Source organism: Heterocephalus glaber, unplaced genomic scaffold, assembly GCF_053883595.1.
Source record: "Heterocephalus glaber isolate CG9 unplaced genomic scaffold, H.glaber_assembly_v1.0 deba00001461, whole genome shotgun sequence".
Lineage (NCBI taxonomy): Eukaryota > Metazoa > Chordata > Mammalia > Rodentia > Bathyergidae > Heterocephalus > Heterocephalus glaber.
In genome coordinates, this window is record NW_028258308.1 from 5,870,549 (window position 1) to 5,883,131 (window position 12,583).

Genomic DNA, 12,583 nt, shown 5'->3' on the forward strand with positions numbered 1-12,583 from the left:
AACTGAAACATATTGAGTTATCATTGCCATGACGTTTTCTTTTTGTTGGGTTCTCTCCCTTTGCATTTAATTTCTTGTCATGCCAGATGAGTTCATTCTGATTTGCTTCCTGGGGTTGCGATCCTCAATGTCTGTTCCTAGGCTATTGTCTAAAATTCTTTGGAGCGCTGGTTTGGTATTCACGAAATTCCTGAGGTCCTCTTTGTCATGCAAGTATCTTATTTCTCCATCAATTTTGAAAAATAATTTTGCAGGGTACATCAATCTGGGTTGGAGGCTGTTTTCTTTTAGGGCTTGGAATATGTCACTCCAAGCTCTTCTTGCCTTGATGGTTTGCATTGAGATGTCTGCTGTCATTCTGATGGGCTTTCCTTTGTATATGATTTGTTTCTTTTCTCTCACTGCTTGTAGAATTTTATTCTTCTGCTGAATTTCTGGAATCCTAACTATTATATGCCTATGTGTAGATTTTTTTGATTAAGGCTAGCTGGAGTCCTATATGCCTCACTTATCTGTATGTCAAGTTATTTTCCCCTGCTTGGGAAGTTTTCTGCCATTACTTCTGTGAAGAGTTTTTTTATGTCATCTCCACTCTCTCCTGTTTCTTCTTTGAGCCCAATCAGTCTTATGTTATTCTTCTTTGCATTGTCTAGTAGCTGCTGTATTTATTTCTCATGATCCCTTATAATGATGAAGCAATTTTTCTTTTCCTGGTCACTAATTTCAATCTTATCTTCTATATCTGAAATTCTGTCCTCACATTGGCTCATTCTGCTGTATAGACTTACAATGGAGTTTTTCATGTCCTGTAAATCTATTTGCATCTTTTTTATGAATTCCATTTGTTTCCTATGTTGGGATTCCATCATGTTCCTCAGCTCCTGTCTAGATTTTTTAATCATGTTTTGCACTAGGAGTCCAATTTCTCCTGTTATCTGAGAAATTATTCCTGATTTCATTTTTTTCCAGATCCCCTTTTTTTGCCAGTTCAGTGGGTCCAGGTGGCTGAGTATCAGAGTGTTCCATCTCATTTCCCTTTGGGATTTCTGTAGGTGATCTGGAAGTCTGGTTTTGAGACTTATTTATGTGTTTTCTCATTTTGACTTGGGCGGCAAGGGAGGTACTGTTGACCTCCACGAGGTTCACCTCCTCTGAGCTGGGAGAGAAGGGCCAGGGGCTGGGAGCAGTGGTAGGGATGGTGGCCTGAAAGCCCCTTCCTCTGGGCCGGGAGTGGTGGGATGTTTGGCAGCCCAGAAGCCCCTTCCTGTGGACCAGGAGTAATGGGAAGGTTGCTCAGAAGCCCCTACCTCTGGGCTGGGAGGGTCGGGATGGAGAGCAGCCCAAAAGCCCTTTCTTCTGGGCTGGGAATGGCGGGAGGGATGGTGGATGGCCAGCCCCTTCTTCTGGACCAGGAGCAGTGGAATGGCAGCTTAGAAGCCCCTACCGCCGGGCAGGAATTCTTTAAATGCTGAGAACTTGATTAGCTCCAGTAAAGTGGTCTGGTGGTCTAGTGTCCTCTGCATCTTTGTAGTGTGGAACCAGGTGGCTGTACAGAGAAGAGGTCAAAGCAGTGGGGGGTTCCAGTGGATTGCTGCCAGGGTGCTGGCTGATTCAGTGTTTTCAGTGCAACTGGTGACCTCAATACCTGACATTGAATTTATTTGTGAGACTTTTTTAAAAAAGTATATTTGATCTGTTCAAATTTAAGAAAAACCTTGAGTTTTCTTATTTCTATGGCACTACTTATTTGCATATGTTACAGTTAAGTAAAGAACATTACTTCTGGATCCAATTGAGTTTGCAGGCAGATAACAAATAGAAAACAAAATAGAGATTCCAGTAAGTGAAAACAGGTCAAAGAAAGGAATGGGACAATAATCAAATAACTAGCAAGGATGCAGCATAGTTTCTATTGTAACAAAACTTCTACCTACTATCATCCTGTTTTGATTCTGATTTAAATTTGGACTGATTACTTACATAGGTACAGCAAGAGAACCATGACCAGAAAAAAAAAAAAAAAATCACTGCATGCCATTCTGAAGTTGAAGACAAACATTCCAGCATTTGGTGCTTCTGGCGACCTCACTGCTGCACCCTAACATGGCAGAAGGACAAAAGGGTGTTCTTTTTAATCTTAAGATCTTTTATAAGGGAAATAATCTCAGTTGTAAGGACCCCATATCTTATCACCTTCCAAAGGCCAAATCTCTAATTCTGTTGCATTGGGGATCAAAATTCCACATGAATTTTGGATAGAACATCATCATTGAACTATAGCATTCTACACTTAATTTTCCCAAATTCATATTCTTCTTACATACAAATGCATTCACTCCATTGTAACAAGACCAAAAAGTCTTACCTCATTTCAATAACAACTTTAAAATCTAAAGTGTCATGGAAATATCACCTAAGTCAGAAATGGTTATGACTTCTTGAGGCAAATTCTCCTGTCTATGAGCCTATGTAATGAAACAAATTTTCTGCTTCCAGAGTAAAATGAGGGGAAAGATGTTGAATCCACAATCAGATTTTAAAAGGAAGAAGCAGGCCAGAAGAAAGAGGTAACAAGTCCTAAATAAGTCCAAAACCCAACAGAACAAACAACATTAAGAGAATTAATAGAATTCTAAGCCCATGGACTGCTTTCAGGACCCACTAGACAAGGAGCTGGCCATCCTTGGCCCTAGAGATCATGCCCATATGGCTTTTCTGGGCTCCACATAACCAGCAGCTCTCATAGGTTGCAGTCAGGTACTTGCAGATCTCAAAGGTTGGGATCACATTCTGGAGTTCTGAGGGGACTCTTAGTAGGGGCTGTCTGCATTGGCCCTACTCCTGTGATAGTTCTCTGCCCAAGCCCTGAAGCTCTCTGTGTCATCTTCTGAAATCTAAGTGGAAATAACTATGCTTCCCAAGCTGACATTTTCTACTCACAGAGTTAGCGCCACATAAAAGCCATCGAGATTGGTAGCCTGTGTTCCCTGGAGCCATGACACTAGTTACTCATAAATCTTCAAGAATCCCCAAGGAGCACTATGCTAGAATGTGGACTGAGCAACTTAGGCAGCCCTATCCAGCCAGTGAGCCCCACAAGAGCCTTTAGTTCTCCCCTGAAACTGTTCTATCTTCAAGGAACTGTCACTCTGTGCCAGTAAGAGAAATATCTTTAATTCATTAAGTTTATTGGTACATTTTAGGCATACAGTATGATAACGTTCATCAATGGGAATTTGTACCTTTAAATGATATATCTTGGTTCTTATGAGAACCTATGAGAAGCTAGAGACATTTATAGCTAAATGGATGCACATTGAGCCCATACTCTTAAGTGGAATAAATAGAACACATGTGTAAATACCGAATAGTTTCTCTGGTGTGAGAAACTGAAAGTGTAAATCAGGATCAAAATGTATAACAGATAATGTGAAATAGGAAGAAAAGGTCCAAAGGGGAAGGAAGTGGGAGGGTTAGGGGAAAGGAAAGAAGGGAAAAGAAAAATATGGGAGAAGGAAAATACGGAAACAAAGTCTTTGTAAATTGTCAGAAAAATATTTTTAGATTTTTAAAATTTCATCAACTGGTCCCATAGCTACAACCTTGGTTTTTCTGTTTGTTTGTTTGTTGCTTTCTACTGATGAAATACACAAAGGCCCTTATAGTTTTTGACCAGATTAACTAACATACTTTGTACAACATTTAGTAATGTCTCATTATGAATATTTACAGATTTATGGTGTGAATACTATGAAATGTATTTAACGAGAACTGCAATATGTGTGTTTATTCATAAGCAGTAATGTTCAAAGGTGACATTAAGAATTAACACTACAATCAGTATACACTTCTTTTAATTTAAAGGCATGTGCATTTGAATTTGTGCTATTTGAAACACATTATACAGATATCTACCATGTTTTTACTGTTGATACTAAGTCCCTGCTTAAACTATCATTCTTAACATCTTTAAAATTCTTAAACAGATTAGAAATTTTGTTACTTAGACTTGATAATTGTTCTTGTTTTCTTATTCTTGAGTTTTATGTAAATATTAAATTTGGAAAATGTATCAAATAGCTTTTTGATAGAATTGTTATATATTTATTATTTAATCAACCATAGAATCTTGGTGGCAAACGAAAGTAAGCGCTAATGAGTTCATAAGTTGGCAAGTTGCACAGCTATTTCTAGAAGTTGCGCAGCTAAGTGTGAATAAATATTTCTGCTGACTTTAACTCTGAGTGAACTGGGTATTCTGCTCCAGGTGTCTCTCAATGTCCTCCTGGGACCATTGGGTTGGACTAGCCTATCATTTATACCTTTGCTGTAGAAGCCAAAGAGAACAAGCACAAGTATATAAATGCTTTCCCAAGTCTTTGCTTACAGCAGTGATGTGAACATCCATTTTTCCAAACAATTCATATGTCCAAGACAAGGGTCAAAGAAAAGTCACATGATGTAACATTTTCTCCTATAACTAAAGAGAGTAAAGAGTTGGAACAATTCAAGGTTTAAACTGGCAATCTTCAATAATTTAAGTGGTCAGAAACACATAATTTATATTCTATTTTAAATTACTTGTTTTTTGTTTAATAAATAGGAAAATAGCATAAGTGAGGTTTCCAGATACATTAACTGACCATGATATTTTCTCATTATAATTATTTGTGGAACTGAAAAAAGAGCTAGGACACTAGGCCACAAATATTTGAATTAAGTGTCTATCGTGCTTTTTTCAAAAAGTTCATTTTATAAGATTTTAGAACTGACTCTTCATTTTGACATTGAGCTGTATATTCAAACACGCACCCCTGATGGTACTTCCCTTGTGACTGATGTTATGATGATTAGACTAAGAACTGTCTTTCAAGAAATATTGTATGACAGACAGTATCTTGATTAAAATGAACTTTAATTAAGATAAATGAGGCAGCTTAGTCATCTGTTTGGCATGATGAGCCCTGAATCTTTAAAATAACATTAAAAGTAATGAAAAGAGTTTCCATTTTCTTATTGAAAATGCTGACTAGATTTAGAGAAGGTAACCTGTCTACCTGTGCCCCAGCACACACCTCTCAGAAAGCACTGACACAGAAATTTTATTAGTGATCTTCCCACACGGTGGACTCTATTGAGTACAAAACATCATGTAAATCTGCCAGTCAACAAAATTTGTTTCAGAAAAGAAAAAAAAAATAAGCAAAGTTAAACCTCATTGAGGTTGATATGCTCTTCTTTTGCTTGACAATGTTATCTCTTTTTATTCTTGTCTTAATCCAGATACTCCAAAGTAATTATATGGTATCTTAAACTTGGATATTCACTCCTTACACTTGATTGGAACAACTTGTATATGTGCCTGTGTTTATTTTCTACTGCTATGTAAGGAATAACCATAAATACAGAAGCTTAACATAACAAAACTTTCTTACTTTTGAATTCACAGAGGTAAGGATTCCAGGCCTGAGTTCACAAGATGTTGGTCTCTCCATGCTAAAATCCAGGTGTCATTTGTAGCCAACATGTTAGTTGATGCTCACAGTCCTTTTCCCAGATCATTCAAGTTATTAACAAAATATTTGTGCTAGTTGTAAGCCAGAAATTGCTCCCAGCTGCTTGAATATCTTTTCATAAAGTGATTGTATTATTTGTGAAAGAAACAAGGAATATGTTTTAAACTCATAATAAAACATTTGAAAGTTTGAACCCTTATTTAGAGAAATGGACTTTTAGCATCATACTCAATGTTATAATCTACTATTTCAACATTAGATTATTTAAGCATTCTGTCCTATTAAAATATGTGTGATACAATTTTTCAAATGTTTTTTAGGTAGAGACCCATTGATATGATTTTCTTAGTTTTCTTGAAGGAGAGAGTAGTTTAAGAATAAAGATGTCATAAAAGAAAAGATTTTGGAGTTCCTCTACTTGAAGGGACTCAAATTTTGTTGCCTAGGGATTTGCAATGGGAATGGATGAACGTTAGAGGGAAAAGCACATAGGAAGGCAAATGCAAAGTATCATGGCTGTAGCTTGCACAATCCAGTGACTGCACACAGGATCCTACATCAGAAAATACTTTTATAGTAACCTTTATTCATGGATGAATGAGTACAGAGTGGCTTAATACTCACTTTCATTCCAAATGAGTCCTGGGAGTGTGCATAATCCTTAGAGAGAAGGAATCTTGAAAACAAGTTGAAGGTAAAACAGAAACCAGAATCTAAATAATAATAATAATAATAATAATAATAATAATAAATAATAAATGATCTAAATAAACTGTAAATATACAAACTTATTTGTTGAAATTATTTTTTTTCAGTACTAGGGATTGAACTCAAGAACTTCACCTTAAAGTGTATCCCCAGCACTGTTTTTTTCTTTTGAGACATGATCTTATTAATTTGCTGAATTACTCAAGCTAGGCTCAAACTTGCAATTCTCCTTCCTCAACTCTCCTTCTTAGAGTGTTGGTGATATAGGAGAAAAATGTAACTCCCGAGCTGCTAGATGTCAGATACAATGAGTTTGTGTTCCCCAAAATCAAAGAATGAACTCTAAGGAATAACACAGGTTGAGTAGAAAAATTGGTGGTGGGGGGATAGGAATGGGGATAGAAATAGCTCCTGAGAAACAGGAGGGGTTCTGAATGGGTTGACAATGATTCCACTTCTCTGCGAAGGTTTTATAGAGCAAAATCATGAGGTGGGTGCAACATGGGTCTAAACTAAATGAACAAATAACATCATAACTACAGCTGCTTGGCAAATATTGGTCCAATAGTTGTGAGGGCATATGAATGACATCATTAATCTTGGCTGATAATCTATAGTTTTAGTCTTGTCTTTAGTCTTAGTTTTAGTAGTCTTAGCTTTAGTGGGTGGGAGAAAATGGCCCACCCCCAATGAGATAATGATTAATTATACAAGACATCTTAAAAGGGTGGTACCAATAATCTCAAGCTCCTGTTTATTCCTTAGGGAAGCATTTAAATCTGACCATTGTGATTTTATTTTCTTTAGATGTGCATAGCCCTATTGATTGTCTATAATATTTCTACCTAATTTAACTGTCTATCAGATTGGGAATACAGACATATATCACTATGCCCCACTAATATTTGTATACATACTAGAAAATCATACTCTGTCACAACTCTGTTATATTTTTCTTACAATATAAATTTCTCTTTTGGTATTTTTTTCTTAACCCACAGTTAATTTTGCTGTAAATCCAGGAAAAGTGTTGAGGTTGCTAGATAGACATTAATTGCCTGCTTTTTGTATATAGTTAGAATAAAAGCCATAATGAAAGCCCACTTAATGATTCAGGAAAGACATTTAATTCCTATGAATATGATATTTGCTTTTAAGACCCCCGCTGCTCAGTAGAATTTCTAACTCATTATAGATCTCTATTAATGTCACTGTATACAAATAGATATCTAAAAGCAAAATTGCTTAAACTAATTGATATTTTTCTGCTTTCTTTCTCTTTCTTTACCTTAAAAATACAGAACATGACTAATCTTTTTAGGTAGATAAATACAATGTTCTATGAAAATATATACTTTGAGAAGAACCAAGATGTTAAACATGGATTCAGAAATATTCTTAAGAAGAAAATAAACATTGTTATATAAAAATATGACAAATGAATTTCAAAATGACAGGGAAATTATATAGAAGAAACTGTTATATTCATTTTTGAAAGAATTTCTTGATTACGAAGAACAATTAAACAATGATTTCTTAAAAAGGACTCAATAGCATTTAAGTAACAAGTCAAAGCAATCAATACTAAATAATATCATTTTAAAATACATATGTGTTTTTAAATTTCCTTGTATTTTGTTCAATGAATTAATTTAACTTGGTTTTAAATAAAAATAATTAATCTAGCATTTGGCCAGCCATCATCTAACCACACCAAATTGTTCTCCAAGAATTAAAAGCAAAAACTAGTAAAAAATTTTTTTTTGAGACAGGGTCTCACTATGTAGTTCAGGCTGTTCTCAAACTCATGATGTAGCTCAGGCTGGGCTCAAACTCACAGGATCCTCCTGCCTCAGCCTCCCAAGTGTTGGGATCACAGGTGTGAGCCACCACACCCAGCCTAAGATTTTTTAAAATATTCGATCATTTAGTATGACTGTGAGTAACTTGGTAGTGAAGATTAGAACAGTTTTATATTGGGGATTTTTTTTCCATTATTTTTCTTATTTTTTAATTGTTCAATGAGAAAATCTTGCCCTTTTCCTTCCTTTCCTAATTTGATAATAAAAATGTCTCTGATGTCTCCATCAAAATAAGAGTGAATAAACATGAAGAAATAATCAAGAAAGGAAAGAAAAGTCAAGCAGTGTGCTATAATTGCAAAATTAGAAAAAAGTAGTACTTCCTTGGGCATATCAAAACTGGAAATTATAGAAATGCACATGAGGGGAGAGCAGGGGAAGGGAGAAAAAAATAAGAACCAAGAGAGATTATGTAAAGGTGCAAATTTTGATGTCATTATATTGTATACCTAAAATGTACCAATAAAATTAAATTTAAAATAAATAAAACTTTTAAAAAAGAAATGCACATGAAATAATTTTCAAGAAATATTATGAATTAACTTTGGTCTAAAAAATTTTCATAGAATCAAATGTATAGATGTTGGCTGTAAAAGTGAATACATTTTGATAAACTTATACATTCATATACCATCTCTGCAGGTAAGATACCAAGCAATAATTTTTTAGCAATAACTCCTTAAATCCAACAGATCCTTGCCATTTCTTGTCTTAAGTCTTTTTACATCAGTTTTTGATGTGGTTGGTTAGATTCTAACTTTCCTTTTGTGCATATACCACTCCATTTTTCTATTATCTGGCCTTTTCTGAATATTTCTCAAGAAATGTTATTTTCTTTAACTTTTAAATTTTAATATATATATAGTGGGGCCACTTTTCCTCCTGTATACCTTCCATAATGATTGTATGTATAATTTTTTTTCTTAATTTGTATATCAAGTCAAAATTTCTGTCTTGAGTTGCTGACATTTAAAAATAATTATTACAACGTCCTAATATCACATCAGAGTCAGCATATCAAAACTAGTTCTCCAATGATTGTCTTCTTAAAAAAGCAGTGATAACAGAGATTTATAGCTGCTCTAAAAGCAAATCTACTATTTTTTACTCTGTCTCTTTCCAGTATACCAAACGATTAGCAAATTCTATTGCGATAGGAGATTAGGGCATTGCAAAAGCTGGCTGTGAAGGCGGGCATGACCTGCTAACTACAAGACCTTGGACTCATGCCAAGAACAATTCCCAAAGCCTTACACAAGGAATTCTCATGAGAATTCAAGCAGGTGATCAATAAATGGCCTAGACCTGATGTCAACATGAGGGTAGGACCTCAGCACCGCCTCTCAGGACTCAGATGTAAAAGTTCTCCCAGGTTTCCTTGAGATTTAGAAAGCACAAAAGGACACATTGATGCCACGAAGGCTTTGCTATCATAATTTTCTATGACAGGCCATGCTGGGTTTCTCATTCACACTCATGCAGAGTGTACTTTTATCTTTGCTCTCACCCTCTTTTTTTATTTACTTGGTCCAACCTCACTCCCATTCTTCACTTTCACTTTCTCAAATAAACTTTGACCCATGTTATACCCATCTCATAATTTTGCTCTATAAAACTTTTTCAGAGAAGCGGGCTGGTTGACAACCCATTTAGGACCCCCCCCCCATCTCTCAGGAGCTATTACTATTTCCCATTCCTATTCCTATTCTATTCCCCACTCCTATTTTATTTTCCATTCCTCTCCCCCACCCAAATTTTCCTACTCTTAACCTCCATTGTTTCTTAGAATTCATTCTTCAATTTCAGGGAACAGGAACTTGATATATCTGACATCTAGCAGCTCAGGAGTCACATATATTTTCCATATATCACTTTCACTCTCAGCATTTATTACACATTGTTTTAGATCATAGTTTAATTTTCTTCTTTCTCTGCTGCTTTACAATATATTAAGATCATATCATACCTTTTTTTTAATAAATCTACTCTACAGAATACATTATGTAAGGTTGGTAGAAATATCAAAAATAAAGTCCTTGAAAAAGAAAGGAATGTAGAAAAGAAAAAAGGAAGAAGTAAGTAACAAAGATAATAACAAAAAAAAACTAAGCAATAGAGAAATAAAACTTCATTTTTGAGAAGGAATGGGATGGAAAGCAATAATTTAATAATTTTGTAAAAGGAGCACTTTAAGGCTTTGAAAATTAGCAATACTATCAGATATGATCTTTTGCAAGCAAAGCTTATTCATGCTGATATACTAGATGGGGAAATCAAAAATGGAGAGAGGCCTGTTTACTAGATCCTGTAGTGTGGTACTGAATCTGAATTAAGGTATTAATATCACACTGGAAAAGGAGAAAACCTATGAATGATATATTCTGATCTTTACAAGTATATGTCTTTGGAAACAATTAAAAAGAAAGAGGTTGTGATTCAGGTAGCACTAGGTAGAACCGAAACTGGCTTTGAGCCTTTAATGATAAAAGATTAAGATAATAGCTTGGCATTTGTCAAGCTAGAGACATTTAGAGAAGAAATTGGAAGTAATATATGAGTTCAGTTTTATCATAAATTTGGAATATTGGTAGAACCTATACAAAAAAGATTTTTGTTTAGAGGAGGGATTTAGGCTAAGGATGAAGGAAAGTACCTCATTTGAAATTTGCAGCAAGGAATAAGTAAGTACATGTTCTTTGCAGAAAATCATATATCAAGTGTATAATGTCTTCTATCTGCTATTGGCTCCCGGCCTGCCTTTTCCAACCATTTGTTTTAGGAAATTGTAATTGTAAAATTTATCTGCTTCTTTAAGATTTAAATCCTCTGTAATTTCTAGAAGAAATGTCTTTTTCAAGCACCTGAAAGGGCTCCCTTTGAAAACAAATCACCAAGAAAGACAGGGCACCTTTTATCATTCACTAAACTAAAATCAAAATAGATCAAAGATCTAAATATTAAAACAGAAACACTGAATCTGCTGGCAGACAGGTTAGGTAGAAGTCTTGAAGACACTGGAGTAGGCAAAGACTTTTGAACAAAGCCCCCACTGCACAGGAAATATCACAAATAATCAACCACTGGGATCTAATCTTATTAAAAAGATTTTGCACAACAAATGAAACCAGCAACAGAGTGAAGCGACAGCTCACAGTATGGGGAAAAAATATTTGCCAGCTGTTTCTCAGACAAAATACTAATATGCAAAATATATAAAGAACTAAAAGAAAAAAAATCAGACTGCTAAAATTGAAAGACCCAGTGCAAAAATAGGCATGTGAAATAAGTAGACATGTCATAGATGATAAAGTAGAAACAGCAAATAAATATATGAAAAGATGTTCAATATCACTGGTTATTAAAGAGATGCATATTAAAACAATGTCGAGATTCCATCTAACTCCTGAAAGAATGGCTATTATCAAGAAATCAGCCAATAACAACTGCTGGAGTGTGGGGGAAAAGAAACCCTTCTCCACTGTTGGAGGGAGTATAGACTGGTGAAACCACAGTGGGAATAAGAATGGAGAGTCCTCAAAACACTAAAACTAGAGGTTCCATTTGACCCAACTGTTCCCGTTCTTAGTATTTTTCTGAAAGAATTAAAAGCATCATACCACAGTGATATATGCACACATCCATGTTTACTGTGGCACAGTTTATAATAGCTAAATCTTGGAAACAGTCCAAATGCCCATCAACTAATGAATGGATAAAGAAGATATGGGGGTTTTTGTAATCAATGAAATACTATTCTGCCATAAAGAAGGATAAGCTTGCAATGTTTCTAGCTAAATGGATGTACCTTGAACCCATACTCTTAAGTGAAATAAATTAGGTACACATGTTTAAATACCATATTTTTTCTCTAGTGTGAGAAACCAAAAGTGTAAATAAGAAGCAAAATGAATAAGATTTTAGGTAAAGGGAAGAAAATGTTCAAATGAGAAGGGGGAGAAGAGAGGGGAAAGGAAGGAAGAAAAGGACAAAAAAAAAGAATAGAAGAAAAAATAGAAAAAAGCTTTTGTAAATAAAGAGTGGAAATGGGGTTAAAGAGGAAAGAGAAATAAAAAAAAAGAAGCAAGATATATCATGTACATGTACAAATTCCTTATGATGAATGTTATCAATATGTATATCTAAAATATACCAATAAAAAAGGTTGATGCTTAAAAAAGGTAAAAATACAACATAAAAAGAGAAATAGGGCATTCATCTCCCAGTCTCTATGGCCTATAGCTGTCAGATTTCAGGAATCAGCAAAAATAGATTGCATAATAACATTGACCACTCCTCCCTAATATCTTCTTGTACTTGTCTACTAGTTCATACCAATGCATTTTAAAAAATACATTTTGTTCCAGTGGAGTGAGGTTCAATGTTTTTCCCCTATTGTAATAGTCTTGACTTCTATTTCAATAGCCTTGAATGTCTTCTTTACTTGTTCATCTCTATCTGGTGTAATTTTTCTCTGACAATAAAAGGATTGAGAAACTT